The sequence below is a fragment of the Opisthorchis viverrini genome, assembly GCF_000715545.1.
Source record: "Opisthorchis viverrini unplaced genomic scaffold opera_v5_5, whole genome shotgun sequence".
Lineage (NCBI taxonomy): Eukaryota > Metazoa > Platyhelminthes > Trematoda > Opisthorchiida > Opisthorchiidae > Opisthorchis > Opisthorchis viverrini.
In genome coordinates, this window is record NW_008751661.1 from 4,761,181 (window position 1) to 4,786,585 (window position 25,405).

Sequence of the window (25,405 nt, forward strand, 5' to 3'; positions counted from 1 at the left end):
GTCAGTTTGATATATTTGCCGGAAATGAAGTTGGCGACCTAGATAACATAAATAACTCACTCTAAGATAACTGGCCCTTCGACATGCTTCTCTGGTTTCCAGACAGGGGAGAAAAGTGCTTATTGATTTCTAATTTGTCAAAAAGAGGCGGCGACCCCCCCCCCCAAAAAAACAATAGTTCGAAATGTCCATCATTCTTTGGTATACTTTATTTTCCATGGAGAGTCAAGGATGTATTTTTTCGTTTGCTAGTTGGTATCCAAGATTTGCAAAACAGGGATTTTATTGAATCGCATTTTTAGTGCAGTATACATTCCCACTTTCAGCAGATGCAAAAAGTACGTTTGCGTGACACCGACACGTAAAATTGCTGTGTATGTTCTCAGTGGTAGCATGCAGAAGGGACAAGCTGGTGAAGATTAGGTTTCGAAGTAATCTGAGTTTTCTAGATAGAGTAATCGACTTCCTTTATTATGCATCCAAAATGTGAGGAAGCCAATATTTAATACTGTTTTGGTCCACAGAATTGTGCACAGAATTGCTACAAAGCAAACTCGAGTAAACTAGGACAGATGAATGATTGAGTCTAACGATCGGCGTGTTAAGTGACCAAGCCATCGTCCTCTATTCAACGTTATTTTCAATTTGAACCAACAAATTCGTGACATCAGAGGACCTACTTAAGTCAGCGCATAAATTTAAATCTGTCATGACATTGATGGCGATGGGGAAATTTGATAATGCTCAATAAAGATTACGTTGGAATACTGAAGCCAATCTTTTTGAAAAGCAAACAACGTTTTACAACTGTCTAATCAACAGTGTGTATTTCGCAAAAAGCCAGGAATATCAAACCCTCGACCCTTCGGCCTGTGGCTAACACCTTAGGCTTATGACCATGAGCGGCTGATTAGCAATGTGATTAGCTCCCACTTGAACAGAATGAAACCTCTGTGGGAAATTTTGGAACCTCGTCATATCCCTAACAGTCTATAAGTAACTCATAGGAAGAATAATTTTACGAGGTGAATAAAATCTCTGCCCGAAAAGTCGTCATATGAAGAGTCAGTAACCATGCGACAAAGTGATGTGGCTTCCGTAGCTGAAGGTTGAGTGGCCACAATGCCAATTAATCACGTTGTTAATTGGCCGCTGGTGGCAGGATGATTAAGTCTTTAAACTACCAACCTAGAGATCACGCGTTCGAAACTCCATGGGGTTTCGTAGTGTGCACCCTACCCGTCATTCACGGTAACGATGAAACAAGTGTACAGTGCTTTTAGGCTTTTCAAACTGATTTCAGTGACAGGACGAAACTTAGATCGTTACATTGTTTGTTTGTGGTCCATTGGAACACTATTTTGAAAGCACGTTCTTAACGATTCCATGTACAAAAACTGACCGAAATAGGATTATTCCATGGTATTGGACATACAGAGATGGCGAGCTGCACCAAGTCTTGCAGGAATAAAGTCGTGAATGAACGTTATTAGGTCGACCAAATGTCACAATACGAAATACACTGCTTACTAGTAGTCTAAAGCGGACCACAATGTACACAAAAAATTGTGTATATTGTTGTAATATTTCATGAATATCTGCTGTCACAGACACCATAACAAGAATCTATCAGGAGTTATTTCAAAATTAATCGGATTTTGTGAGTAATTTCAGTGTGGCACATTATCAGAAAGGTGTTGTAAAACCTTTTTTTCGGTGGATTAAAAATCTGTCAGAAGGTTACATTGAATTCCACTTTTATTTCAGAATTAAGAACATGATGGATGATTACACACTCGTCCAAGAAAATGAGTGCTTATTCTCCAATACCTATGATGAAAACTAATGAAGAAGTTAGGAAACAGTTAGCAAATGAATGAGTGGTTTGGGTGAATTTACCGCATCATCCATATAAAAATGATGGCGACATTGATTTTATCTTCTACACTTGATAAGTTGCTACTCCATACGCATTCATACGGATATCCCTCAGATCTTCCAAAGTAGCAAACATTCTATTTTTGGAACGTTTTGATATGACTTGGCTTAGCTCGGTGCATATACGTAGTTGTTTACGTCACACTTAGGTCCCGATTCAGCGCAGTATATCGCGTAAAGTGCTAGACGTTAGGAGCAATGCTTGTTATTTACCTGTCAGTGTCGCAATAGTACTTTGTCGCTCCTTTGATCAGCACTGACAAATTATTTCTGTCTGATCTAGTTCGCCCAGTTGGTTCACAAGAGAACAACTGTAAGTGAGAGTAGAACAGCTGTTGACATCCTGGGCCAGAACTGCTGGTCACATGATCGATCACAGTGGTGCACACATCAAAGATAAGAACTACCTATGGACGCATCAAAATGGTAAAAGGCTGCTTCTGAGTGAAATGGGAAGTCTAGTTATTCATTTGGAACGCTTGCTGTCGAGCCAAACAATCATGTCATGTGGATACTAGATTATGATTCAAATGGATCTTGCGTTTTATTTGGTAACTTACAGTTTCGGACACCGCGGAATAAAAGAACAGAAATGATGTCCAAACTGCACTTGACTGCTTACTTCCACTGGAGTTTTTCTTGAGTTCGATGTCTTTTGAAAATGCGGCGTTTAGACGCACCACTGTCTAGAAATAACGGACTACGCTGGAGCTTATAGGCGTCTAAAAGCAAGTGAATCACAAAATCTGAAAAACCTATATAGATGGGGGTACAAGTTTTGTTACAAGTTACCCAAGCAACTGTGGGCTATTGTTCAGATGGGTCGCAACATGCTTGAACACGTGACCAGACAGTATCCTAAAGTTGTGGCAACCGCGATCGATATCTCGTAGGCTGAAAATAGGGATTACAATTTATCGGGTTAGGTGGTACGATCACCAGTTGGGTGTGCTTAAACAGCGAATAACGACAGTCATACATGACGCTTCAGTGACGAGGCAACATCATAAACAAAAATGCAGGTTTTATGTGGAAATAGATAAAATCACTCTAATGGATTATACATTCTGTCCTCTGCGTGGGTTGTTTGGATCATTCACCCAACCGAGGCAATAAGCCTTTTGCGGAAAACTGTATTGGTAATTGGTATTTGAAAAAATGAACGTTCTACGTAAAGCTCTCTAACTGTACGTTAAAGGTAAATGCATGTGTAAACATCAGCGCACTGACACAAGCCAAATATCTGGCAAAAACTCATCTACCCTCAGTTTGGGTTACTTCTACGAGCCTACATGGTGATTATTTGCCCATGCACATACCGCAGAAGAAAATGATTTTCCAAGTCGAAACCGCCGCGAAGCATTGAAAATATATGTGAGCACTGAAAATCATACATTCGATTGGTGCATCAGTGATACCTACCGTCACTAAGGCACTCATTTAAGAAGGCGATTAGCGTATGTTTCATCCGGCTGAGCAAATTCTAGGTGAAGAAAGGCTGTATTTCGCGAATGATTCTACTTAGAAAACCAGGAAATTTTCAATTGTAGGTGAACGTCTGTGTTAGCTGTTGAAAATATAAGAACACCTGGACAAATTCCTTCATGTAGGAGATTGCGGCAGGTTGGATATAGAAACTTATTATGAAATTTGATGAACAATTTAAACGATTCGCCTTTCCACGGGAGGCTAAAAACCCACTGCGCTATATAAGAGGTCACCAGTTTACCAAGGAGAGCCATTGCAAGACTTCTATGGTCTTTGTGAATTTTGACCACAGGAATTATCCGAAAGCAGCCAAAATTGAGGTCATGAAAGTGTAAACCCGATGTTATTTAACCAAGACCAAAATAACTACAGGGTTAAGTGCGTAGTATATTAAGGCTTGCATCTATACGCGACGCGTACCAGCTATTTTGAAGCGTAGGCTCGATCATATTCACACTCATGTTTCCTCGTGTTTTGGAAAACTCAGGCTGCTGCATTTGAACATATGTGTTCTGCCTGATGTTGCGGTGTGCAGAACTTGTTATAGGGGTAATGGAACAGATGTTATTAGGTTCGATGCGATTTTTCAAGACCAGCCAAATTTTTATGACAATAAATCACCCCCTTAGGTAATTTAGATTTTTCATCGTGAAACTGTAGCTCCGGAGTTGTAAACTATCGCAGAATGTCAAATATTTCCTGACTGACGTCACGTTGAGATGATGAGAACACCTTTACAGGAAAAACTGATCCCCTAATCTCTTGAGAATGCAACCAGATTCTACATAATCCAATAGTTTTATCTGCATCTCCTCCGACATTTTCACAACCATTGGCCAGTAGTTTGCACACGGTTAACTACCAGAACAAAAGTATCATATGTTGCGCAAAACCTAACCCTTTGCAAAAAAATTGGTTTCTACTGAAACCAACTGAATTCCAGCTGAACCTCTAGTGGCCTGATGAAGGGTTTTCAGCAACTCTTCAAGACAGGCGGTATATGTTACATTTTGCAAGCTATAGTAAACACATTTCCGCAACTTTCCGAAAAGTGGAGTGATATGGTTTTTAAACTTGCCTACACTGCACCTCAGAGGGCTACGATCTCACTTCAAACAGGCGCGAGATTTGATAAGCCATATTTAATAGCTTATAAACGCGACAAACTTGAAATCTGGCGCGAATCGTAACTTATACGTTGAGCTGCAACATTACCCGGTATTCACTGGATTGTCAAAACGCCGCGTAATCAAATGTATGAAGCTATTTCAAAGCCCGTTGTTATTTTCCCGTTGTATGACATCAGTTATGAGGAACCCGCGAGATTCTCTCAAACGGTTGCCGTGTTTAAACAAGAAATTGGGACACGACTAGAATTAGAGCTAGCTTCGTGAGCTCATGCAATGCTGACTTGAAGCTCAAATAGTTGTTCGAACATCACTTAAAGTGTCCGGTTAACGAGCTCCAAAGAAGAAATACTAGTGGCAACATTTTTGCCGGGCAAAATATTGTATCACGTAGTTCAAGATATCCCACCACTCTTAATCGTGACCCAAATAAAAAGCGAGTCCGCCAATATGTAGTTTCTTGCTTATAGACCGTTATTCTTGATTGATTTTCTCCAGTTTGTGTTGGCAACTAAATAATTTCACAGATTTTGAAAGTAGTTAATACCTACACGAAGGATCGATTAGCAGGCATTATCTAGTAAGCCCTCAGAGGTAAACTATGTTTGTTTCCATGCAAATGAGTGAAATTTCTCCAGTGCACACTCAGGAAAAAGTGTGTTGGACGCCATCAAAACGGACTTATTAGATGTTTTAAACCGGGTGAAATAGCAGTAACATGAAACACTAAAGTACTTTTAAACGAAACGTTTGCATTCCGTCCTCCACCACAGGTGAAAAAGTGAGTTAGGAATTGAGAGCTCAAAGAAGTGGTCGTGAAGTTCCTTACTGAACGGTACTTCGAGAAACGCCTACTGCTTTTCACATCATCTAAATTTCTTTTTCTTTGCCTTAAGTCAACCCAGGTAGACACATCTTGCGGCAGATAGCGATCAGCCGCAAAATGTTTTTACATACGCCGGATACTTAGAGACAAACTGACACCTCAAACTAGCAAGAGGTATACCATTTCCGGAACTAATGCTTGCAGTTTCATAAGCTTTCAAAGATTACACATCGAGAGAGAAGCCTGGTTGTTCAGTAAAAATGTTTAGTTAACCAACTTTTATCACTCTTATGTTTTCCCCCCCCCCCGTTTATGTAAGCTCAGGACAAAGTAAAACATTATACCAATAAGGTGATAGACAGAGTTGGGAAACTGTTCAACGGATTATTTTTACGCCATGAAGATTTAGCCTTAATGGTCTTTTAAAAATATCCTACGAAGAATTGATGTGCATTTGGCGATGCCAATAGTGCTATCAACTTTATTCTGTATGAAACTACAGTAACTGCAACGCCATTATCACAATACTTCTTTCAAAATCACAAGTGCAAGTCGAGTTCACCCAAATGGTTGAAAGGAGTAAAAAATGTTGGTGAAGTTCCATGTCGTAAAGCCTTAATATGAGTCGCGGAGATTCGAATACTTACTTTTCAGCACTACCAATCTATACCGACACTGCAAAAATAGTATACTGTCCTATATAGAGCAGCCGGATGGTCGTTGGCTTGACCGGTACGTTGGTCAGTTTATTTTTGAGTGCTTTGTAACCTCTATCGGTAACGTAACGGTCACAAATAAGTCACTCCGTACAGGATATATATCTGTAAGTTCGCACTTTCTCTTATTAGCTTACATTGAAATTGACAGGGGATCGCCTCACTAAATAAAGCTTAATCTTTACTGTAAGATTTCGTGTGCAAATAGCTGAAGTGCGTCCGCTGTCCAATCAATCGAATTGTCGGTAAAATAAAACGCAACAAATCTGTTGGGGGAGAACTGGCCATTTTAAAGTGCTTTAACCATTTTTCAACGCAAGACCAAAATTTCACATCACACAACTTACATCGCGTCGTTCGCTCAAAACAAAACGATTCAAAGTGAAACAAATGTCACAATTTCCTCTTTATTAGCGCGTTCACCTAAGTGCTGTTCATCGCTTCGGTCGACATAATGATTACGGATTTGGTGTAGGGAACGTCTAGGAATTCCGTAGGTTGAAGAGAGCATTTGTTCACATATGGTATCAATAATGAGACAAGTTATAACAGTTTTTATGTAATCAACTACTTAAACAAACTCCAAGCAACTGCAATTGTTCAGAACAACACCTTTGTACAAAAAATCTTCAGAAACCTTTAGATTTGTTTCTGTGCATGATCAGCATTTGCGCACAAATCAACGAACAGCTGCGGGTAACTTCAATTTACTGAAATATGCGGTGTTCTTAGTTAGCCAATCCAAGTATGTGGTTAGATCGATCCAAATGTAGCCATTTAATAAAGAAAGTGGGATTCAATTTATTGTCATAGTTTATCTGTATTTTGGCCGCCTGCATAAAGAATGTGTATATAAAGCCTTTGAATTACCTTAAGTGAAATTCAGCCGTCCAAGATTTAGCAGCTGGATTGAAAATTTAAAACCTGATGGGATACCGCTGGCTCTTCTGTACTCGCGTTTGTGTCGAGCTTCTGGGACGTTTAAAACATTTATCTGAAAATTACGACAAGATAGTTTTCACCCTCAATATCCTTGACTATAATATAGAAAACAAGAAATCGTTAAACAAGTCAAATAGCAATCACAAGGTAAGATTCCAGAACACATACAAAACTCGTAATAGAAAGGAAGCTGGATGGTGATAATCTGCTCGAGTAGATCACACAGTTTTAGTGTAAATTTTGTAGACATTCAAAACCATTGAAAAGCATATGATGGGCTTTATGTCAACAACAGCGTAGTGTAAATTACGGGGCTTAGAGTTGACGCACTGTGTATCAGAAACTATAATTTGAGTTTACAATTCTGGCGTGATTATCTGCAGACTGATTTATTGAATCGGCGCAAAATCTGGTGTGAACACAAATCTGAGAGAAAGTTTTTACATTACTAGTCGCACGTAGTACTCTCTCGAGGTTCCGTCCACTCTAACCGGACAGTGAAAAAAATACTGTATTGTGAACAAAATAATGACATCATTATGTGACCGTCAGCATGTATACTTAGCTTACAACATCGTTGTTTACTCATCCTCATTGATTGTCGCTACTGATGGGTCCACTTTCTGAATCAATTTTTCTGACCTAATAGAATTCGAAAAAATGTCATTCGCTAAAGTTTCGCGCGATCCAGTGAAAGTTGCTATCAGGTAATATCTGATGAAATGACAAGGAGTTCCCGAAGTTTTTCGATCAAATTAAATTTTAGTTCAAATTATAGAAGAGGTTTGATGTGGTGCACAATTTCATGTCTAGGTTCATCTCGGGACACCTATAAAAATTTTTCAGTAGTGAAAGAACTTAACTGAGCGAATGTGGCCAATTTTATTAAGTACATATGCTCAAGCTATGCTGCTAAAACGCTCTTCATATTTTGGAACAAATTTCTTTTTGGCATGCCCTGAAATATTTATCGTGGGATCTTTTAACGGTATTAGCTAACGATTTTGGGTTGGATATTGTCACGATAATTCGGAAACCAGGTGAATTCAGCTGGAACGAAATGAGTACTTACTGCTTGTCAGGTAGTTGTCGGAACAGTTTAACAGCTGAGATAAACGGAATTTTCACACCGGCGGCATCTTAAGATGGCACTTGAAAAAGTGTGTTCTATACTTCTTAGAAATGGTCATTTTCTATGCCTGATGGTTTTCACATATTTTTCATTTTTTGGACGACGCTCGTAAAAACGGACTGGTAACAAATGACATTCTTAATGGCTAATAGTATCCAAATCGAAGTTGCACCAATATTTTATTTTGCTATTTGTCTGCCAGTTGCCTAGTTGTATCGATCTCCTCATGGTTCCAATAAATATGGTTGGACGCCACAGAGGTTGCTTGCGTCAGCCGATGCATTTGATGAACAAAATTTGGTGGATAGGCTAACGCCTCAGGACATTCAAACATATGGTAGGATTCTAAAACAGCTAAATGGAAGGATAACAGGTATCAACTGACCTAAGCCTTCAGTTGACTCTGTGTTCATTCGCCTCTAAAAATCTTCACACGACGCGCAGTGTGGCGTTCTAGAGACTACAGATCCATTAGCTTAATTTTTGATAAACTTAACAGTACGACTGAGTTATCAAACAATAATTAACTTTTCGTAACGAATACTCTAGGCCAACTAATCAAATAACGCCATTGAGGAGTAGCCGTTTTTGTGACCACACCAAACGGCAATACTTGACCATAATGTTCCAGAAATTTCTGTCAAGTTTTCATCAGTATCTGGACCAGAAAGACTCAATATTACTGGTCATCTTTGAATTATGAACAACGTAAATGAGGTAAGGTTTGACGCCAGAAATTTGTTTAGGTTTAAGATGGAATCTTCAGAAATCTTTATTATTGATGTTTTTGAAAAGGAGTTATTAAATTTTTTATATGGGAGAACTAGCATGTCGGTGTTGGATATCACCCATAGTGCAGCTGCAAGCTTCGGCTGATGAATGGTCTGACTAAGCTGGATGGGACATATCTTTAAATAGACGTTAAAATTTTTGCCGAAAAAAAGTTTTTAGGAGGCGACAAGTTAATGTCAATCTTAAAAACTACACGCAGGTAGTTGAGTCAGTTGTTGTCATGGATTTAGTGACATACACCTGATGGGAAACGTTTTCCTTTCTTGGACGAACTTTCACAGTAGGGTGACCTGAAAAAGTCAACTTGGGTGTGGGAGTATTTAGGCCAGAAAAGATACCTTGTGGTAGCGGATACGAAGAAAATGTGAAACCGAAACCAAGTATTTAACGCTTTTAAGCGAGCGTAATTACGTGAACATGCAGACGATTTTTTAACTACACGTGAAAATATTTTGAAAAGGTGCACCATAAAGAAAGCCAGGTATGCGAGGAAAATTAATCAGCCGTCTGGCCAAGTAAGGTTGTCGTCTGCTTACACCAAGGAACGCTGAAAAGAAGTCAGGTGAACCGATTAATATATATAGTTAGTTTCGACCAGAGACAAAAAACTCAGATAAGCAAGGAAGACTACATAGCTTCAAACGACTTGCAGCTTGCCACGTGGGGAGGTTGACATTAACCAAAAAATGCAAGCACGTGAAATATCACGCCACACAGTTTTAAAAGTTTGCAATATGCCGTAAAGGAACCAAAAAACGCAGTGATGTCTGGTAAAGCTTCACTCGACGCTTGGCTGTAGTATTTTGGCAAATGTAAACATCCGATCCGAGGTGTGGAAGTTTTCACCAAAAGTTCCAGACATTCGTTAGACAGCCCTAGCGTACTTCTACCGCTGATGCTATATGTAAGATGTGACACCATTTACAACAAGAACTTTCAAGAATCACAGAAGCGGCAAGTTAATTCAACTGAACAATTGACTACAAAAATGGGTTCAACTTACAAGATGAAAGAAAACCGACGAAGCCATTTCGTGAATACCAAAACGTAATAACGGTAAACATCATTTATCCTTATTGAAACCCAGCGTATAAGGCAAGCTTTCCGATGAAAAAGCAAAACAAAATCATTCAAAGTGAAAATTTAGAGGACGTTTTTCATCCCTCATCAACCTAGAGACACAAGTGCTCGACCAGCATTGACAGCCGGAGGTCATTTTGACGTGATTTTGCATGAATTGCCTTTCCAGGAAACTCTGTGCGTGCACCATCATCTCTCTGGATGGTATTTAGGTTGTATTTGTACCACGTAGTAGCAATTAATTCTGAATGTGTTCAGTTAGTCTTGTCTAATGAAAATACACCTGCGTGAAAAACAGGCGTAACGTGGATATGACCATATGAAGAATTACAACGGCTCGTTGCACGGTCTTCCTGGAATTCTAGAGCCTCCTGAACAAATATAAGGTGACTACAGTCGACACTTGTGGCATAATAAATTCGATGCAACCAAAAAGCATGTGATACGATCAGCATATCTCTTCATTCGAAAAAGCCACATGGAGGATATATTCACTTTTTCGAATAAAAAATCTCCTGATGGCGCAAATTTACGCGGGGTAAGAGTAGACGGATCATACTTAGTGATGATAAATGAACCCACTTGCATGAGTAAAAAGTGAGACAAATTTGTGTACTTAGAATTCAGTGGTCTAACTTTTGAAAGAAAAATTTCGCATCTACATTCACGAATATGTTTATAGTTGTTGAATGTGCACAGTATGACATAATCATATATTTGATGTTTTTGGTTGGTTTTGAACCCGTCTCTAAAGAACCAAATAAAACAGATACATTTCCAAAGACTTGGCATCAAACGCCTTCATTGTATACCGCAAATTTACCCAAGTACAGTTTAGTTTTGTTTGTGTTTCGTTCAATGCAATCGATCGGCCAATTGTTCGGTAAAGACAGAAAGAGGGCCTTCATTTTTTTCAAAACACCTGATCCTCCATTGACTTAAAATAGACCATATGAAAACGCTTTCTCCAAAAGTTAGAAGAACGATTCCCTAAGTGCTTTGTGGAATATCGTAGCTTATGAACTGTTGAATCAGTAGCACTCATTGTTTGCCGTTATATTCAAAAGGTGTGATAGAATTTAGCAAGTTGCTAAATTGCTGATATTCTTGTTGTGGAACAACACTGTGGGTAGTCTCAGCTATCAGATCTCTACTTTCATATAAATAACATGTTCAAAAATACCTAGATTTCAAGAAACTGTAAATTAGCATGAGCTACATCTAATAAGCTATGTACGTCACCGAAAAGCAGTGTTCAACTAACCCTAAGTTATACAGACGTCTCGTGAAGAACATTTTCTGTGACGTAATGAGCTAAAAAACCGATTTTTTTTAAAAAGTTCACAGGGTCACAAAACGTTTGCGTCAGAGACGACGGGAACCTTAGTTCCACAAATATTACTTTTACATTTAAAAACATTACTGTTTCCCCTCGAATAAAGGCCGAATAAAAAATGAAAAACCAGCATTGAAATCAATCTGTTTGGGCGTTTTTATTGGTGTTGCCTATCTTGAGGTTCGAATCGCCAGTATGGAGATGAAGAAAATTCATCAGCTTGTTTAAACCACATCATGCACGTTCCCAGTCTATTGTCACTGCTTTTGTTTGCATTTCAAAAAATCAGGTCAACAGAAACTCGGGTTAGTTCAACCGAGACAGTGCCAGAAAAGAGACAAAAGGCTTTTTTGTTTGTCCTCTTTTCCCACATTGAAACAAGTTCTAACGTTCTGGTCTTTTGGTTAAGCTTATACACTAAGCGTGCGTCATGCCACTCTACTCTTTGCAAAAAATTTAAGTTGCTTTCCGTGTTTATAATGCCGCAGAGACATCCACATTTTAAGGATTTGGACTAATACGACTACATGAGAAATTAACAGATGACGCGTGACCAACAAGCTTTCTTGCATCCATAAACACATATTCAAATGATTTAAAGGACATATGGATCATATCTAGGCATATTGTGAGATGGTCTAATTTAGAGCCTTTGGAATATTCGCTATAATCTGAACCATGCTACCCGAATTCAAGGCCACATGAAGTGCGGTTTCAGGTTTAATCTATTTAGCAGTCTTTGGAGGGAAAGTCATCCGCACCGACTGAAATACTAGATGATTCGACTGCGTTCAAGATTTTCAGTTGAGGGGCACTTTCACAATCCAACGGAAGGCCTCACGCAGCCCCACGCGTTTCTACATTTGCTCATATTAGTCTCATTGTTTACGTTCCCTAACCATATAAATCACACATTACTGGACGTAGAGATGCTCGATAAATAGTTCCGTGAGATTAAAACCATATTTCTTCGCAAAACTGCGTTTTAATCAGCATCATTTCAGGGCAATTTGTAACTTTTATTTCCCTCGGGCATTTTGTGTCCATTCTCCACAATACTCAGAACTAACTTTGACCGGTTACCTTCTAGTATGTAAAGCTTTACACCATGTGCTTAAAGCAGCAGAGTCCCTCGAATCAACAATTTACTTGGCAATAAACATTTAAAAATAAGTATCAAACAGGTATACACATATGTTCAAATTTAGAGGGGCAGGAAAAGCGTTCACGACGAGTCCGCAATTTGTAATTAGAAACTATTGAGATTTTCGAGGCGGTGTTTAGCTTGGCTGAATTGGCGGTTGACTCAACCGAAGTGAATAAGACACATCAAGCTTGAGATCGTTACTAGTCGATTCAAGGTAAGCAGACATTCCTGTATATTATTTATATTTGAACACACCCTCAAACAGTCTCACAGAAAGTACCAACTAAAAGAAAAACTCATTCGATGGGAAACATGCAATTTCACCCATGGTTCATCCCAAAATCTCCCTCAAGACGGTTAATCCATCACAAATAACCAAAGTTCCATTTTCTGTGTCGCTCACTTTGAATATCTAAGGTAATTTCAAGAAAAAATTTAGTAGTTTGTGCAAAAATCAACTTGCGGCCTCATTGTGTCAAAGTTCAGAACGAAGTAATTAAAAGACGCGATGAATATCTCCTATACTGACAAGTGCCAGACAAGCAAACCAAGCTATGCCCCCGGCTGACTGGGGTCAAAAGTAGGAACGGTGCTTCCCGGTATCCTGCAGTTGTGTACCTTAAGAGGGGTAAATTCTGAGAACAAATTGATCGCATTAAGCTACCGCATGGGTCGCTGAACTAAAGCACAAGTAAAATTGCAGAAAACTGTATTATATTCAAATGGCGGGGATTTGTACTCAGCACATCCACACGTGTGTGGGAATTATGCACATTTACTTACAGAAATCTTTTCAATGAGACGAAATTAAAATGAACATGTCGGAACGTGTCGTCCATAAGGATCTTGAAAGCTCTACCACAGTCAAAATCTGGTCTTGGTCTTTTTTGGACAGATGCAAGGTTTTTGTCATTCTTGTGCATCAAGTGACACGCAACTTGCAGTCACTTACAAGTTATTTTGGCGTACATGTAGAAGTCAAATGAATCTCAGCAGCATCTCACGTTTATGCTATTCTTCGTCTGGGATTCAGTTGTCTTCTATTGACATCAATTAAATTTACAACTACGTGCACATCGCCCAAAGTGAAATTTATTTCACTGCAATTTCACCAAGGAAGCAGCTTCAACAGCATCACACATTACAGCATGGATCCCAAAGCAATCTATGAGTTTCAAAACAAAATGCAACGGTTGCGCTCCCCCTGGGTTCGAGCACATATTTGCCAGTTGAAAGCGCAATAAATGGCTGGTCCAAGTAACAGCCTACCCAAATTGAGTGAAGGGTATAGGCAACAGTTTTGGTTTAACATATCCAGTGCAACGTTCAAGCCTAAAACATTTTGCAAAATAGATCAAGGTTGAAAAAAGTTAATTAGGTTTTCCTTAATTATTGCATTTTGGTGCATTGGCAATGCACTGCCCATGCAAGGGGCTTTATTGTGAATTTGACTGCCAAGAAAATGAAAATCATCATGATCTACTGAGCGGACATGGTGGCCACACTTACTTCCGACGGTGTGCATCAACTTTTTGGCTCGTTTCTTATTTAGCAAGACAAAATTGGAAAAACACAACGTCGAATGAGCTCCACCGCCTCGGCGAGTAGTATCTCTACAGGAGTTTTGTACAAATTTATGGCATCTCAAAGGGACATCAATGAACTTCTAGTTCAATCTGTTATCCACCCAAATTTTACCTAGGATTGCTTTTTCCCAAAACATGCAATTTCACAACTTTGTCTTGGCAATGACCCTTCCAAGATAGGATCCTACTATTTGCGTGAATTCGTTAACATTTCAATTCACTCAAGTTTCACGAAGCAACATAATTCACGCTCACTTCTGAACGCACTTCTGAACGAGGAAGGTAATATGTTGGCGGTTCACAAATTATTTGTCATCTAGGTGTGTGTTGTCAGTCGCGACTGTGTGAAAGACAAAACGGGCTATAATGTAGCACAACTGCACAAGCCCTGCAAGCATGCGAAGCGAGCAATTATGTCGTGCCCGAATACCAAACTTTATCAGAATGGACGGAAATGACGTGAGGCTGTCGATATACTCTTACTTATATGCCTGTCTGACCTTATCCTGTCAGCAGCTCCATATGGAAAACATTTTTATGTATAATCGTTGACATTGTCGAAGACCAAAGCACAGGATCAGGCTGTGGACTGTCTACACTGCGTTTAATGATGTCTCGCTTTGATGTTTCGTTTAATGTTTCGCCATAATAGGGTGCTTATTGAAGAATTCAAATAAAATATCGCATATTTGTTCCGAGTAGCACATGAAAATGTAATTAACAGAAGGGTTCAGTAACATCCAACAATGCCCGCGAACTTTCCAACATCACGACGGAATCTTCCAGGTTTGGTGGACAATGCATACTTGAGGCTTAAAATAAACCACAGATCAATGCACATACTTTTGTGGAAAAACATTTCACGTTCACATAACAAAACAACACCTCATTATCTGTAGCCTTAACTGTGCAAGCACAACAGCCAACTACGTCACATACGCGCGCTACCAGTCAACGTTAGATCACCTCAGGTTTATTCATTGGGGAACATCCAAATGGTATTACGGTCATCAATCTAATCCTCCCATATTCTTCGTTGTATACCCTAAGGTGAAATCGCAAGGGTAGTGAAAAAATGCCACCTTAAATTGATACGAATATTATAAGTATTTGTAAATACTAAATAAGTAAGTGACAGTGTAGAAGCAGATTAATCATGCCAGGACGGTAAGTGGACTGTTCGGACAGCAGTGGTGAGAAGACGAAACCTGAAAATCCAGCACATATTTTGCGTGATTCATCGTTGAATATCTAAAAACAAATTGATTTCCTACTTTATCTTATTGTTTTGATCTACTTGATTGACTGTTCATAAGGGATAGTGCAGCCGGAAAACCTCGAAACTGGTGAATTATTCCATGCAAGGTAATTGATTACTTCAGGCGATTGGGAGAAATGTATTACCTTTCCATCTACCAGGACTCACAAAAAGGAACTTAAATCATCGTAGACAAGTGGATTTATTTACTAGCGCAAAAGACGCAGCTGCTTCTGGTTACGGTTTGTAGCCTTTTTGTGAATCTCTAGACGGTGGGTGAAAGAAGAATTTGTGATGTGGACTTTGTGGACAACGAATAGAGCCAGTTACAAGTGAAAGATGAATTGATGCTATATTTCAATATAATCCGGCAGGCCCTTGCGCTTTACTTTTATCACTACTACTGTTTAAACCAATGTTTTGCGGTTTAAGAGATAATAACCTGTACTTTTCTTGTTAGATTTAATGGATCTGTGAACATGCGCAATTTCATACTGTGACGTTGATGTTAGATAAAGATTCAGATGTGCTTCTTAAAACGTGACCGAGATTCTTTGAGCATAATGTATGCACTGGTCCTCTGGATACTAAATTTGTACCATCAACAAGCACTGATCTAATCGCTCTGAAGTATATTTGCATAAAGTAAATTGAATTTGAATAAAACCTCCTGAATTATAGCTGTTGCTCATCAAGCTTCAATGGAAAACCCAATAAAACGGTCATCTACATGCATTCGTTTAGTCCTGTTAACCATCAATACGTTTTGTCACTTATTAGAGAAGTAATTTGGTGTCAGTTTATTTCTCTTAGGAATTATCATCGGTACTAACCCTACTTGCCAGCATTATGAGAGCACAGCAGAGTGTTCTGGGTAACGAAAGGATACCCTCAGTTCATATTTTGATGTGGAACGTTAGCCAATCATCTTCAAACAGAACACAGTGCCGAATCAAGAGTATTACACAGGTGTATTCCTATTGAGCCGAATTTAAGACAGAAAATTTTCGGCAAGGTGACATACTTTGAGATCGCTCAAAAAGTGCCTGCTAAGGAAATACTTTTTGGCATACTTATTCGTTTCCAAGCTCTCGTAACCTAAAAATAGGGATGGAAAATGCCACTCTCGAGAGGACTTAGTCGTGTGTTTGAAAATCACAACTCATGGCGCTAAATACTGCATACCTTTTTTACAATTAGTTTATACGTTAATCATACATAAAAACGAAGTCTTCTGGTGAAAGCCAGGTCCAAACTGAGGTTACGGAAAAATTTGCGTGGTACTTTATCAGTTGTACCCTCTCATCTGATACCTGTTGTGTCAACACTTAGTTAAACAAATTTTCATTACAATGATAACTGCGGTAGTCAAACAGAAAATGGACGTGCAAGCCATAAAAATCCTGAAGATATTGCGTGGGTTTAAGTGAGACAGTGAAAGGGCACTTTGGGAATACTCGGTCTAAGTCACACCTGCAGCAGTATTAAAAACAGTCTGTTTTCAATGTATATATATATATATTTATATAAATGATGCAGTCGGAAGAAGTCAATCAAGTCCGAAAACTGTCACACCTTTCCATTAACCTAAGACAGTTTGACAGATGGTATCTAGGTTTACCGTTCAGTTGTAGGTGGTTGTGGGATTTGTAAAATTTGTGTTCAGATTGCTCCTTTGAACAGTAGAATTCCAGCCTTGGTGCAGTTAATCCTGTGAGTTCACACGCTTTTGTGTCGACTCACCAACTAAGTTAAAGCCATTCAGGCAACATCGCACTGCTGACCACTTGCAGTTTCAGGCTGACATGACGGAAATGAGCTCCAAATGTCTTGGTATGAATCGCAGTTAGCACTGTTTTGCGACTGACGAGATAGGCTTGGTGTTAAATATTTTGTCCGGTCACTTAATCAGACGATAAGATAACTAATCCGCAGTGCGTTCGCCTAAGCTCTAATCTGTCCTGCCCCTGTCTGTTCCAGCGCAACTTCAAGAGACTTAACCAACTTGTCAGGTAGTGATGCTATGTAGTGATTTGTCTTGTTGTGGAGGGCAGGCTTAGCAGAGCAGCTGTCTGAAATGAGGATTTGCGACGTGGCTTTCATTCTGTCTGTTGCAAGTTTAGACCAATTAAGCTAACTACAAACCGTTTGAGCTGTGTTATACCCCATATACAGCTGTGTATCTGATACGATCTCCTCACGTACATACCTATTTTCGCACGGTTTTATCGTAAATCAGTTGAATAGGGCATACCTCGTTATTTCCTCTTCCCTAGTTCAGAGAAAATATTCAAGAAATGGTTTTATTTTCAAGCGCATTACCCAGGGACCCTATAACCAAGTGTAAATGGAATGTTGGATGTAGAAGTTCACTGCATTCACCAATCTGTGTATTTTATACCGTTATAAGCATAAGAATTTCACTGTTTAAAACATTATCCTGAGAATTTTCGAATAGTCTGAAACAAAAATTATGCACTGCCTGGCAGCACCCAGCCATGCCATGATGAATACGCCTAATTGTTTCTTTTGATATACGCTGTTGTTCAGAAAAAAACATCTACTTGCAATATTTATTCTCACGGGCCTGAAAATGTTACTGTTATCATGAATGCTCAGTAAACCGGAAGATGTTGCTTTTTCTTTCCCTATTTTACCATTATTTAGCGCTTTCTTCCAATTTAGTGTGCACATATGCAGCTAATGATAAGATGTATATACAAAACCCTTCACTTAGACGCTCGACTGGGCTAAGGATACATGGAAGAGATAAGTCACATTGGCAGTGCTAAACTGCGTGGACCATCTGGCTCGAGTGGGAGAGAGAAACACACCTGCCTAGACATTCACAAAGCGTGTCCAATCACGTCGATTTTTCCGAGTAACAGGTTTATAAACCACTTGACTTGATAGCTCTTTTGACAAGTACGGGGAAATTCGTCAAATAATTTGAATGTATTTCCCACCGAGCTTAAAACGGAGACTTGAAGGACAAGTACTATGGAATAAAACGTACGGAAAATTTTTGCTTACAAGAAATCAATAGTTTGACTGGGTAAAACGTAGGCTGTGGGCATTTGTACTACAAAGATTACTCGTACCGATTATGGGTGATGAAAGTGCGGAGCCGGTCTAGCGCTCGTGCGCATGCTCTTTCTCTAAGACTGGATAAGGTTTTTCAGATTGTGGTGGACAACGCCGAAGTACTTAATAAAACTGGTTTCTTTTGTTACGGAGTTGTTATTACAACTTTTGAAATCAGTTTTGTAAATGTCCTAATTTAACTCTTGGGAACAAATTTGGTAATCAAATTTGAAGCTGAGCTGATGATGGAACATTAGGTGATTGTACTCCAAGGAGTAATTCTGGGGAAACAAGCATGCCAAAGAAGAAAATTTTTTGTTGTACTTCAAAGTAAATTTTATCGGTATACTTACTCAAACAAGAGCTTATTCCACTGGATCGGTTTCCTGAGGTGTTCTTTCATGGATCACACTGCCAGCAGTTATTCTATGGAATAAAAAGAATGCCGCTAAACTGTGCGCACTCACATTTGCAGGCTTGTAACAAAATGGTTTTGTCTGTTTTTCTCCTGTATATTCCTCTCATTTATTTCCGTATAAGAAACGATGATTTTAAGACTGCGCAACCATCCGTGAACATATCCTTTCTATGCAATAGACATGGAGTGGATTATAACCCAGAACTATTCTAGGCTCATTCTTGTAGAACTCTCTGTACAGCTTCCCGTCCTAGAAGCTTCTGACACGCCGTCACTCAACACCGAAAGAAGATTTTACTTTTAATAGAGCCTTAATACAGTAGCAAACTTAGTCAACTTTCAGTTTTGCATCAAATAGTTGTCACATTTATTATCGGTGGTGTTGGTGATGCTTATGTTGTCGGTTCATCCGTACTTTGGGTTGTTTAAGCGTACACATCAGAGAAAGACTCGTTAATAACCAACTAATACTGGTCCACTGACTGAAGTCATTTATTTCTGGTAGCTGAGATAGCATTAACCAGGTTAAGCTGAATTCATTTAGATTACACCTAGAAAAGGAGAGCAATGAAAGCACAATTTGTTGAGCTGCACAGTCATACTATTTGTTCTTACAAACAACAGCATGAAGCCAAGTGATCAAAACCGACCATCATATGTAATATCGTTTTAAATAAACTGCGGGGCTAACTAAAGATACAACTATTTGGACCATTCAGGCCAACCGAAAAAAGCTTGTTCTGCGGCAAGAAATTGCTTGGTAAAGATTTTTAGTACACACTGTTGGTATGTGGTAACCAGGTTGATCAAAATAGGAGAGTTTGTCCTTACTTTTGAATGTCAACAGGCAAACCTACAGTACCATAAGTTTTAAATAGCGGCTAATTAAGAAAGTAACGCTGAGATTTTGACAGATACACGAGTGAGGAGTTGAAACCACTGTGATTCGCCGAAATCCGACGATAAATTTTAAAAGTAGGATGGATCCGGTTTTTTTAAGCTGAAGTTTCGGTCAAACCAATGGGTAAATTTTGGAAAGCGTTTACAATCTAAATTTTAGCTGCCCACGTGATTGCTTATATTCTACATGGTGTAGGTTATTGTATGACAAACTGACGTTTGGTAACAAGATGAAAATCGCATGGCAATCTGGGTTGAATCGGTCACTCAAAGCACAAACTGCGCCCAATTTTTTACGCACACATTTTCAGGCTTGGCAGGTTGGTGTCAATTTTCTGGTGAACTGATGAAGTAAAGTACACAGATAGACAGTGGCTGAGATCCCAGCGGACTCGTTTAGTCCGACTCTACGTGTACACAGTTGGTTGACATTTTTTCGGCCAATACCCCATGTGTGGTTGATTAACCGGTTCATACGAAAGCAGTTCTTCAAACGATGTCCAGATCTAGAGCACGTAAGATTGTCTATTCATGTACTGTACAGAATGCCATGCAAAAAACAAACTTGTATGAAAGCTAAAAATAACTCGAAGTTGAAGCGCCCTCAGTTAGCGGTGGAACATACGCAGCTGTAGCACGTGTTGAAGTATTAATTAGGCTGGTCCTACTGCTGATGAAAATTCTGGTAGAAAATGTAATCCATAAGCTCGGACAGAAATTCGCCAACGTCCGATGATTAGATCGAGCGTTTTCAGTGTCAACCATTGACAGGAAGTTTGCCCTACCGGAAGAGGCACTGACATTCCGACTTCCACTTGGGTCTGTCTTTTGATGAAAGCTTTCTGATACGTACCGTCGATACATGTTACTCTTAAGTCAGTTTATTCTGAGAAAGTTGCCAGTTTGAAGTAACATTTTGCCAAACAGAATGCTGATTTATATTTTTTTCGTGGATTTGTCTTACTTTTAGATCTGATCTCTCCGTGCTATGTCCATGAAGCAACCTTAGCTTCTCACCGTCCTAGCCTGGAATCAAATCATTGGAAAACCGACGAATACGCCACTGGCTTGCTATTTCTTGGCCCTTCATTGCTTGAATACCAATGATTGGTGTCGTCAACCCGCTACCCGGTAAAACTTGTTTCAAAGGTCATTGTCATCTGTCCATATGCTGCCAACTTCTACGGGCAAAATCTGATGCCTTCGACTGAAGTGTACGTCTAATGTGTAGACAAGGCACTTACACATTGATGACTCGATAAATTCGACTTGCATCTGTTCTCGCAATTAACCATGCAGTCCTTCATCTGCCACTGGATTAAATACCCAGCTTATTCCACTCATTAGTTGCTGTTTGATACGGCCAATTGGGCCTCGAAAGCATGTACACCATCAAACCTGACAAATCTACTCAATTTATGATGTTCAACATTCCAGAAACACCCGAGGACAGACAGTCGGGTACATTCACAAATATATGCACAAATATCAGACAGATGTGGGGATACATAATCAGGTCTACATAAACCGCTTCTGATGCTTTTGTGGAATGCAAAATTTCTATTTGACCATTATTATTATTAGGCCGCTAGAATGATGTTGCAGCAGTGGGTTAGTCACTCGGCCAATTACTCGCTCTTATGTTTATATGTAGGTTCTGAGGGTATCTTATTCTGTAGGTTGTAATCGGCACAAACATACAGGCAATATCTTTTATCTGGACGAAACCAGTTACAAAGAGAATGGAATTCAGAACATTTTCAACACTGTGCACATAAACATGAAATTCACATTGGAAAGGGTCCATATCGTTATTGGATGTTTTGCTTAATAAAATAATATGAGGGCCAGTGAAGATGGAAGCGTTCAGTCTGGGGATGCAGAACAACCCATACATCCATTCCGCTAGGTTCGTTTTACTCAGACGAGAACAAAATCCTGTTGGTTACCTAGCAGGAACAGCAAGAAAGATAGGCACTTAATATACTGATCAAGATAAATGATCGCTTCTGTCCAACCTGCTCCCAAAGATTTATTTCTACATGCTTCCAAGAAAGACACAAGATAACAATAATAAAAAATAAGCACTTTACTTATGCATTCCTTCCATATAAAACGCCAGTAGATGATTAATTATTCCCCATTCAGCCACCCAGTTTGTTGGTGCTCGCCTGTGTAAACCTAGGCACTGTGCAAGCAAAAATATGACTTCTCCTTTAACTCATTTAAGCTCAATAAAGTAGCTGTTACTAGAGGCTCGATGTAGTCCCTCGTGGCCAATAACGTATTGATATTCTTTACCACTCTATGCAGCACGCAAACTGTGTCAACTTTCTGTTGAAAATGTATTCAGTAATGTCTTCTTTGTTTCTCGAGAAACATTTGTTGGGTGAGCACAGTGATACATATGAACACCATTCAATCAAACTATGATAAAAAAGAACAGTCAGATGACGCATCCTTGAGTGACTGAAAGGATCCGGAATTACTATCTTCTCTCACGAGGAGAGCGTTGGTTAAAAGAAACATGGACCTAGTGGTGCTTTTTAAGTAGAAAGCCTTTCAAGAGTAGTGAAATAAAGTTTATCAAACTTCTCATATCAGATTCACTGCGTCGTTTCCTTTCCAACATAATATTTCGTGTAGTGATGAAGACACTTGGTCGATGTTGGAATTATACACTTAGCTCCAAATCCTTCACTTATATTAAAATTTCACCGAACGACCCAATGCTCATTGCTGAAACTGATTATCCTACAGCACAATTGTCCAATAGCTCTTATTTGTGCCTCATCTATTTCTAACAGTCTTACCTTCAGCATATTGAACAAGCATGTCGATTGCTATCTTTGAGAGACAAAAGTGAGTATGGGAAACGAATTTTTATCTCCACTCACGTAAAGGTAGCATCAATCATCGCGGACCACAAAATCTAAAGAATCCAAAGTGAATGACAGGTTTCGGGGCAATTCGACCAGAATAAATCAGGCGAATCTCTCAGTGTAACGACCCTACAGTAATACCCATATTGATGACCTACATGTTTTCGCACCAGCCTTCAGAAGTTGGTTGGTGTTTAGTTATTTGTATCTGCAGAAACGCAGAACGCCTCCCATCTCTTAACTAATTAAGACAGCTGACACAATAGTTTTCCTGCAGAGTGATCTCCAGATCCACAATAAGCAAGGTGAACTTTTCCTCTGCGCGACTTTGCAGCTATTCGGTTACAAATCATTCAGTTAATTTACTTAAAGCGACATAAGTTCATCAGTGAATTTTCACGAAGCTGTAATGCAATAGACAAATATATCCCAGTTTTGTACCATTTTCGTTTTATTTAAATACCTACAATACATGAAACTTCCGTAAGCTATAACTAGTTCAAACGCGTTGCACACTGCTAATATTCTTCGGTAACTTAGGGCACTAGAATACTAATGCGGTAAGTGCCGTCTAATTTGCCGCAAAGAACAACTCTCTGGGAAATGAGCCTTTCTATCTCTAAGTCGTCTTAATGTTTCACTCGTATTTCTTCACCTATAGTAAAAGTCATAACAACCCAAAGGAGAATTTAATTTAATTTGCTTTAAGTTTAGTTGCTTGCTCATCCATTCAAAAACGTGAAACGAACAGTGTCATTTTGATAGCAAAATATGGCACCGAATTATGATCTCGTATTCTCACAGCACTGTTTTGCAATTCGTTTGATAAACTGATTCGCACTTAAATATAATCTTACATGGCTTGAACCTACACCCGTCACCATTTGTTTTTCTCATGCAAGGTGATTTGGTATGCATATCGGATTCCAGAGCCTCCGCGAACGAAGTACCTGATACCCAACCAAAACGGTTCTTCTTATTAACTCGCTGCCATTTGCCGATATCATCTGCAGAAGTCATTCCCAAAAACCATACAACAATACATCTCTTACTTTAGCCTGGTAGACTCGATTCTTGTGACCCATTGCTGTACCTCTTTGACTCCACAAGGCAAATTTACAGACGTGACTCCAACCTTTCATTTTTTTTCACTGATGTACCTCCATCAGAGCCAATAAAGCAACCGAGCTGAACTTCTAAACTTTGCATTTTATGGGCGCAAGGCACATATCAATAGATGATATAATCGTGGTCAGTTTATTCAACATCAACATTGTATTTTAAGATAATGGATGGTTTATTATGCGTTTTACATATCGACAAGGTTTTCATCAGCATGATTTGAAAGACCGAGATTTTGAAGGCTCTCCGTTATTTAATAAAAAATAAGCTGAATAAAAATGGAGTATGGGCATTCTTTTTGTATATGCATTTGGTAAGAAGGCTTTTGTAAGACTGATTGTGCCAAGAATATGTCAACACATGACCTGAGGGACCAGGGGACTGCCTTGCGACAGAACTTTATCCCTTGACAACTTGGCATGAAGGACTCTGGGGACGTTAATAAGTCACAGAAATTTTAAAGCCGCCATGTGACGAGCAACGTTATAGGTACTGACATGTTTCAGAAGGGAGACACGCTGATGTGCTGCAGTGTCAGGCTATTTTGAGACGCACAAAAATCATGTTTAAAAAATAGTACAATTCTCGCTACGCCTTACCATCTGGTGCATCTTTACTTATCTTGTTATGCAAAGTTAGATACTTTTAGGGAAGCTCAAAACAAACGCAGAGTCTACCACGAAAGTATCAAACAATTGGCCTAAGAATTTCTACCTGAGTAGACTACCTTTCATACAACTGTCCCCTAGGTTTTTTAATTGTTTTTCTTAAAAAAGGCTTATAGACTTCATCTGCACAGATATGTTACCTGTTTTTGAACCAAAAAGCATCAACAGGGTATATCTTGACCGACAATGGTGAATCATTTTTCTTAGAACAGTACTGAATGTGGTGATTTTACACTGTTTCTATATTCTCAAAAAAAAAACAATTTTAAGTTTGCATCTCCAGCACCATTGAAGAGAGTTTACGTGATGGTGCTCGAGCCCCTAAAGATTTTGGCACCCAGTCACACATAACAAATGCAAAAGTGCACTAAGAATGGATGATATTCGGTTCTGGGTCACATGAAGTTCTGTTTTACCCCACAATGCCTAAGGCGTAGTACTGAATTGGTGATTTTACACTGTTTCTATATTCTCAAAAAAAAACAATTTTAAGTTTGCATCTCCAGCACCATTGAAGAGAGTTTACGTGATGGTGCTCGAGCCCCTAAAGATTTTGGCACCCAGTCACACATAACAAATGCAAAAGTGCACTAAGAATGGATGATATTCGGTTCTGGGTCACATGAAGTTCTGTTTTACCCCACAATGCCTAAGGCGTACCTTGGTCTATGCTTGTACCTCAAATGATCCACGTTTTTCTTCCGGCGCCTATGAAGAACACGGCATTCTAACAAATAACCTAGTAAATATTTACAAGCGTCAAAAAGTTATGGGTCTTTTGATCGATTTTTTTACTGATAGTGTGCGTTTGAAGGAAGCATTCCAGAAATAGAAAGCTATACCCCATCGTTTACTCAGAAATTCTTGTCACCAAACGCAAACTTACATGCAATACAACATATTTACTGCGAAATGTGATTGCATAAAGTTTAATGGCTCAAGTTGGGCCGGGAAGTAGTTCGA

General features: G+C 39.2%; 1 protein-coding gene across 1 annotated transcript in view; it reads right to left on the bottom strand.

Moving 5' to 3' along the window:
* Positions 1-25,405, bottom strand: part of T265_00575 (hypothetical protein) — a gene marked incomplete at both ends in the record, with an annotated part of 75,250 nt that overhangs the window by 18,047 nt on the left and 31,798 nt on the right. The window lies entirely within an intron of this gene.